Genomic DNA, 8271 nt, shown 5'->3' with positions numbered 1-8271 from the left:
GGACGGCTTACGTGGGAGAGTGGGTACGCACACAATAGCCCTTTCTGCTCTCGTTAACTTTGACAACGGGCTAATCAACATTTTCCGGCTGTACTCTCTTCACTATTTGATATTCCCGTACTCTTGCATTTAATCAATTTTGTATATACATTGTTTTATTCAAGTAAGCATGATTTAAAGTATACTACATATTATTTCCGAGCATGGAATTTGCTGACAATAAGAAAACCGTGACTCAGGCTTGAAATGTCGAGCGGGCAACATTTTTCGTCTTATCTCTGTTCTCCCGCAATCGCGAATTTTAACAACTTTTCATATCAAATGTTTTATTCGGGTGAAATATGCTACGATAGATCACATTGATTAAAACGTGTAGTCATTAAGCATTCTAATGGAAGTAAAACCGTGATTTATCGTGAATCAGTGTGTAAACTAATATAGGTACAAAAAGCATTATTCATAATTGTTCTAGGTCCACTTTGCGATTTAAGCACCTTAAAATTTTCTAAAAACTTGCAACAAAAATGATTGTCAGATTGCCATACCCACAAACAAAAGAAAAAACACTTCAATAAACCAAGGGTAAAAATTGAAGCGCCAACATATTTTGCAGAGTCTTTCAAATAATGCTATGCTGGGCTAACAAAATCATAAATCGGAGGTACAACTGTCTCGGGTTACAACCACGATGAATCTCGACAATCCTATAAATAAGTGTGCATGCTTAACTTTAACTATGGTAAAAACAATTTCATACGTATTCCGGCTGGACAGATTCAGCCACTTACAACACCGGCTCATTTTTAACCGGCCCTATGCGTCTTCTTCAGTTCCGAGACATGCACAAGAAAACGCCAAAAATACTCCAAATACAGGGAATACATACACGTCTTAGCCTCACTTACGTGCTTTCTTCGCCAAAATATTTGCGACAAAAAGCGCGAAATTTACTTTTTATTGATGTCAAGTTTTTCACTTGCACACTCTTACTATCGTCAATGACCTCTACATTGCGACAGAATGATGAATTCTGGCGCTACTTTATCCCACTCCTGTTTTTGAGGCCACTGAAAAATTCCGTTTCTCTGTCAGAAAATGTTCAGCAAAAAGAGTAGATTTGTTCACCATTCATCACAATTGATGGTGCCTTGATTATCGGCCATTATCGCCATAACATATTCCCGCTTTGGTCCTGTCTGCATACTTTTTGTTTTCTCACACATGGAGAATTCAAAGCCGTTGATAGTTATCTCAAAGTCGACATGTCATGAGATGCCTGCAGTCGCTCGTATGCCATTAGATTGTAACGCTCTCTTTGCGTTCCGTCAAGTCCCGCCGCCGTGTGACTAAATAACTTATACTCGCTACTTTCTTCTAACAACTTTTTAGGGCGCGAAAAATTTTGTGCTCTTTAAATCTGATCGATCACCGAATAATGGTCAAACAAAAGGTTTCTCAAAACGTGTCAGAGTAAAACCTTTCTGGCCTTTCAAAATTTTTCTGAATAAAAGTTAATACATTTTACGTATAAATATGTCTTTAAAAAGTGATGCTCAGTGCAAAATGAAAAACGGAAACGGCGCTTTTTCCTTAGGTGACATCAAGTTTGCCTTTCTTTTTAGGGAGCGCGTCCAAATATCGGTAGGGAACCCGATCATGGGAAACGGACCCGATTAATTTTCCGATTGCTCGCAACCGATCTGTAGGCACCAGTTGCAGTTTCCGATTACGATAAAAACTTTGCCGATTCAATCGGAGCCAGTTGACATTCCGATGTTCATAAGTGTCATCGTCGTATTGTTTTATCTGATACATAAAATGAAGCGTGTCACGAAACCAAAAGAGTCGTTTCACTCCAAAGTAATTTGTATCGACTGTACCTTTTTCCTACTCCATAACAAATAACAATATTGTACGTTCCATGTTGTGTTTCTAGTTTGTTGATTTGATGCGTGCCTACACGTGATTTTCGACGTTTTGCAGAGGTATTTCCTTCAGTCGATCGCAGACACCACGCTGCTCCATAAAATTTATTCTATGAAAATTAAAAGGAGTTAAATATTACGACGCAAAACACCACTGTTCTTCGTTGATACATAGCAAACAAAACACCATACTGAATAGTGTGTTCGTTACTCGATACTTTCTAACAATGCAATCCAAAAACATAACTCACTTTCTCGAAAAACAACTGGATGCATAGACTTGTTACAAGTAGACCTCAACGGGTTTCCTAGCGAGCGGAGCGAGAGCAAACCCATGGATAATATAGAACCACGGGATAAACTTTTACGAAAATTTGCGACTTTTATTCAACGATCCCAAACGCAAGGTGCAATGCGATCTGCGGCAAAAAATACCGACCAATTAGATTGCGGCCTCATATTGTCTCCAGGGAATTAGCAAAACGAACTGAAAGATTCCCACACTCAGGAGTCACGGAAAACACGGAACGAAGTTTCATACAAAGAGAGAATGGCTTGGCGACTTAGCTGTTCTGTGAGCTTGAGCATGGTGCCACGCGAAATTGCTTTCCATTCTCAGCGCTTAGGAAAATTTGCGCTTGACTCAAGGTGGCTGACTTTTTGACAAAAAGCAGAACCTTTTTTACCGGAGTGTTCAACTAAAGCAAACTGTGCTTACATCCGGTAAGTTTGACTCCATTTAATAGCGGAAAGAGAATCGAGAAAGAGAAAACCAGTTGAGCGCCTCCATCAGTCACTTTTTTGAGTTCATATGCAACCAATAAACAACTTGCAGCCTGATTCTCAGATGATGTCCTCTTCTCTCCTGTGGCAATTTAAGCAGTTAAAGTACACAACATGGTAACAACATTTGCATTTTGGTCGTGGATGTTCTGACTTCTTTGTTTTTTTTCGCTTAAAGTCCTAAACTGGTTATTCGTTTAAAGATTTCTTTTATCATGCGTTTTGGGTTCCGGTTTGTTTGAGATCGTACACTTGCAATGTACATTGCGCCGTCTTTCACTCAAAAGATGCTCTTCAGCGTTGTTGAATGACCTGCTGTTTCTTTCTCGTGCCCATTTTGATACACAAATTTAATATTTTCTGTGCATACTCTGTCATAGGTAAATACAAATAAATGTTCGAAACTGTGACGTTAAATTTCGGTTCAAACAAGACACATTTATAAGAAAGATAATGCTAATAATAAGAAGAAACACTTTATCTGCTGGTCTACAACATTTAAATTGGAAATTTAACGTGTTTGTACATCGAGAAGCTATACCTGCCAACTTTTTCTGAGATATAAGCGTCGAGAAACAACATTCACGATTTTGCTTTTCCTTTTGTGACGGGTTATTTGAGCTGCCAGATATTTTTGATGACCTTTGTTAATTGGCCCGATAAAGACTTGAGACCCGTTGCCGATTCCGACATTCAACGTAATCGGAAAAAATCGGTGCCCAATTGATCGGCATCGGTGTGACCCGATGCCGATATTGGGACGCGTTCCCTTATTCTAAACAGATTTCATCGTTAAATCAAAGTGAAATAAAGGGAAGTGTAAAGATCGTTTTAACTTTTAAGAAAATAAATGTGTTAGTGTACTGTCTAAGAAATTTGCGTGCAAAAATGGGCTGGAATGTCAGCAATTGTCACTTGATAACTGATAAACTTCCTCTGGGCAGTGTTGATTTGTTCTGTTTCCTATTCACAACTATTGTATCACTGACCTATTATCGAGAGATCGTTGGATAGTTGCATGCTTCTTATGAGCTACGCTTCTTCAAAGATCATAAAGTAATTTTCTGATTTTCTTGTTCTATTCTTCAACATTCCACTGTTTCGTAGGTGCTGGGTTAAATAGCCTATCTGTTATTTGAAAACGGTAATTTTTTTTTTTTTTCAAAAACATGATAAATAAACCAAAAAGAGTTTTAGATGAGTGCAAGGCAGCTAATGGATCAAATGTGCATATATGTGTTCAACCTTTTAGTATGTACTCGAGAATGATGCACTGACTTGTCATGAAATAGATTTTTACCTCACGGGTCAAATTCACACTTGTGGAATGTAGCATATTATCCCGTTATTCTCTAACAAACTTGTGATTGGGTATAATGGGTGAAGTATTATTAGCTGTTATTAGCTGTTATTCCGTTATTCACTAACAAGCTTGCCATGGGATCTAATGGGTTTGTTATCTGATAACATTAGACTAGCTCTTAGCCAACTATAATCTTGATCCTGATTGGCTCTAATGGCTGATAACAGGCAATAACAGCTAACAGCAATTAGTCCCAATTATATTGAACGAGTCCCAATTAAATTGAATGGGTGTTTAGTATATTATCTCTGGATATTATGTAGGAGTCTAAAAAATATTTGCTTATGGACATCAGCTCGTATTATTGAAAAGGGTAAAAACAAATCTAAAAAGAGAACATCAAAGAAATACAGGTCTCTACCATACTTTATTTATTTGTGGGAGACAGTAGTTTATTTTACAAACAGCTAATACATTGGGATCAGGGCTATCAAAATGTCTTGATCCAACAAAAACAAAAATACAGTAAAAGTAAAAGAGAACTAACTGCTCCTGAATCCCATGTATCGCCTATCTGCAGAAGGAAACGCATGTCGTATGGCCAGTACAACACATGAAGGCACTACTCTCCTGTTCCCACGCCCTAGCTTTCCAAATCTCCTCATAATGTACTGCCTGTACCCAGCTTTGCGGAAACTTTCCATGGTAAAATCAAATTCATCCGAACGAAAATCACATCTGGCTTTTATACAAACTTCAAGAACGTCCCTATCCAAACAAATATTAGAAAACATGTTCAACTGTGTTATGCAGTTGACCCTTTTACAACATACATTTTCCATGTCAGTCTCCATGGGGCAACAACGACGACATTTGCACCACTGAAGGACTGCATTTCCTGGAGGTGAAGGTGGGTTTCCAGCAGCACTAAGTAAGTTTTTAGCAAAGTCCAGGCTACCTCGACCCATACAAAGCAACTCAGTCAGGAACTGGTCCTTCTGACTGTCATCCAGGGAAGTAACAAATGTCTGTGGTAGATAGGAAAGTACGATGAGGAAAATACTAGAATAATAATGAGCGAGTTATTTAGGGGTTAGCTATTAAAATTCAGGGTTCATTTTATTACATTGTAGGGGTTTGTTTTGACGTTTGCTTGTCCGACAACGAATAATTGCGCTGCTATTTATGACTGGCTGTAAATTATAATAAAACATACCTTGATGTCGGACACGGTTGTCTGGAGATCGTTCTGAAATTGCACCTCGCCATCGGCCTCTCTCACTCTTTCATGTGAATCGGCAGCTTGCACACGGTTTCCTCTTCGCTGAACATTACCATCTGAAGACTAATAAATCAAAAAGGTTAATTTAGTCACAAAGTAGCCAAAAAACCTAGAGGAACCGTTCAATACCTTGTTGCGACAGTTCGTAGGATTACAGCCACAAGATGGTCCGCAGTGCCGATTTGAAGCTTTACAAAAACAACTTCCTCGCCCATTCTTTCCAGAACACATTCCTTTGCAGTTGCATTTTATGGCCTGAGCTTCCTAAGAAATTACACAAAAGATTAGATTGGGAAATCGAAAAATTTCACAGTCAAATCAGACCTCGAATTCAAAAAAATCTCACCTCGTGCTCAGACGTTTCGGTCCTTACATGACCTTCATCGTCTTCATCGTGTTCAACTATGGATCCATAAGCATTCACTACAATTTGACACCCTAAACTGCTTTCTCCGGTGACATCTAATGACATAGTTTCCTCCATTTTGAAAAGAATTAGTCTTGCTTGGAATTAGTCTTACTGTTTCTTACAGCCTTCGGCCAAGCGTGAAAGAAGTGAAAACCCCGCAAACGTGTCAGCCAATCAAAACACTGCATTTGACAAGAGAAGCGTTTCAAAACAAAAACCCAGGCGCGCAAAGCCGTTTGGGTGAACATGGGCCTTTAATACAGATTATTTTTTTTATTCATCAGACTAATGTTTTGTTCCCCCTTTCATCTTTTTAGTGCAGTTGTTTTATTTTGCTCTTTGCTTTTTTTTTTTTTTTTATACATCCAAGTAGCTACCTCTGCAACTAGCTTTTTATTGTATTTCCAGGTTGGGTAGTCACCAGTCACAACCAGTTGGAATTCTTTCACGTATTCCTCAAGCTCAGGACACACTCCTAGTGTGTGTTCAAGGGCTGCTGCATAATCATTCTTGCTGTGAAGAGACTGCTGGAACTCATCAAGCGACCATGACGTTCTTAAACTTTCTATTTCATGCCTCTCTGCATCCCAATACACCCTTGGTAATTGAAAGCAAGTTATTGAGAGCAAGTGAATAAAATGTTGTTACTACTTTTATTGTATAGCTTGATTTGAATAATTTTTTATTCTACTTGCATGTACTTGCTAACCATCAAAAGCTTAAAGATTTTATTTTGAAAATGTAACAGTATTAAAAAGTTCAGTTTCTTTTGTTTTCAGAAATTTTTCAACTATTCTACAGTCACCCCTGTGTTCAACAGTCACCCTAAGGAAATGGCAAGGTGACTGTTATATACAGGTCAACTTTGCAGATAATATAAGTCAATTGAAAATTTTGGGAAGTTGTCCAGTGACCGTTATATACAGGGTGACTGCTATATACAGCTAATCTTTGCAGAAAAGACAACTGAAAATTTTAGGAAGTTGTCTTGTGACCGTAATATACAGGGTGACCACTATATACAGGGCTGTTATATATGGGTTTGGCTGTATTAAAAATTTATTGGAGGCACTAGCTGAGTGTGTACTGTGAAGATTTAAAATAGGAGTTTAGAAGGCTTTATTAAGTGTACCTGAGATTCTGAAAGCTGTTCTGGATATTTGAAAAATTGACTTGTATGTATTCAACAGGTAGTGAAGACAGGAAGCTGGAGGAAAAATATTTGGGCAGTTCAACGCGAAAATATCCCTAGAGGTGGTCAATATCAATTCCTCCCTGGCACTCTCTGATTGCTCCATCTGGCATCACCACTCTTGGTGACCGGTGGTTTAATTTAATGTCATCATTTTGAGGCACAGCGTGGATGTTACAATGGATGTCTGCTAACACTGTGCACATGCGCCATGATGTACTTGTTACTGAGCTCGTTGGCTTCCTTTGTGCATGTATGAAGTGGATGTCATCTTCAATGCGTAGGATGAATTTTTCTTCCTTTGAAAAAAGTTTCTGACTAAGATCTCTTGATGCAGTTGCAAATATTACAGCATTGTATATGTATAATTTATGGTCTTTGACATTGTTCAAAAAAGACTGCTTACCAATGCCTTCTTAACTATTTAGAGAGAAAAATGTAGCTGGAAATCTTATGTCTGAGATTGTTTTTTGGTCATGATATGATAAGTGTGTCTCTGATAATGTGTTTCCCTTCCTCAAAATAAATCCCATTCTCAAGTTACCAAGGGTGGTAGTTGCCTCTTAGTATCCCAACAACTTTTTGTTTTCAGTAGTAGGTATCTTTTTGTAGTTGAATGCTGGACTGGTTGAGGGAGAGGCATACAAAAGGCCCCTGCTGTCCAGTCACAATAAGGCTTTATGAGCCATTCAAGACAAGGCACAGGTGAAGTGTATTTTTAGATTCATTACCTTGGACCGAAAATGTAAAAGGATATTTTCTTATTAATCTGTTATTGACCATGGAAGATTATTTTTTAAGGTCTTTCTTATTATACCTTCATTGCAATTTTCACTTTTTTTCTCACTTCTTCTTTGTTTGTTGTGGCCAAAGCTTTCTCATAATTGTTTATAGAGTGAGGATGGCAACTGTATCCAAGCACCATTCCAGACATCAGTGAGGAGTAACTTGCTCCACTTAATTTAAGTTGAAGACCACTCGCTTTTTGCATTGGACAGTTTTTCTGCCAATGAAACATCATTAGATAAATATGATTAATTTTTTCAAGATCCTATCATTTTTTTCCATGACAAATAATCTCTGAGTGTGTGGATGGTTGTTCACATGTAACAAGTCTACTTTCAATATACTTTCAAAGTTTTATTTGTATTTTGTTATCACCAGAGACAGATTTCTTATTTTTCTTTTTTTAAAAGATTATTTCTCTTGAAGAAAGAAGGAAAAAATAGTGTGTTGTACATATGAGTTGGCGTCTTCTCCCTTATCCTTTAATGTGGTTTAATTCTATTATGGTGCATGTAAGTAGTTTTAACATCATTTTTGTTCGTACGAAATGGGGACCATACCTGATTTCTGAAAAAGCTGAGGTTATGCAGA

General features: G+C 37.9%; 1 long non-coding RNA gene across 2 annotated transcripts in view; it reads left to right on the top strand.

Moving 5' to 3' along the window:
* LOC140930721 (uncharacterized) overlaps nt 1-7360 on the top strand; it is a 24469-nt gene extending 17109 nt beyond the window's left edge. For both annotated transcript variants that reach the window (XR_012164880.1, XR_012164879.1), the window contains 2 exons: nt 6111-6303; nt 6893-7360. This is a non-coding gene — a long non-coding RNA (uncharacterized lncRNA). The remainder of the gene's footprint in view (nt 1-6110; nt 6304-6892) is intronic.
* Nucleotides 7361-8271: the final 911 nt, after the last annotated feature.

The sequence above is a fragment of the Porites lutea genome, chromosome 3, assembly GCF_958299795.1.
Source record: "Porites lutea chromosome 3, jaPorLute2.1, whole genome shotgun sequence".
NCBI classification, from domain to species: domain Eukaryota; kingdom Metazoa; phylum Cnidaria; class Anthozoa; order Scleractinia; family Poritidae; genus Porites; species Porites lutea.
Note: the sequence above shows the minus strand (reverse complement) of the source record. Positions and strands in the feature narration are given on the sequence as shown.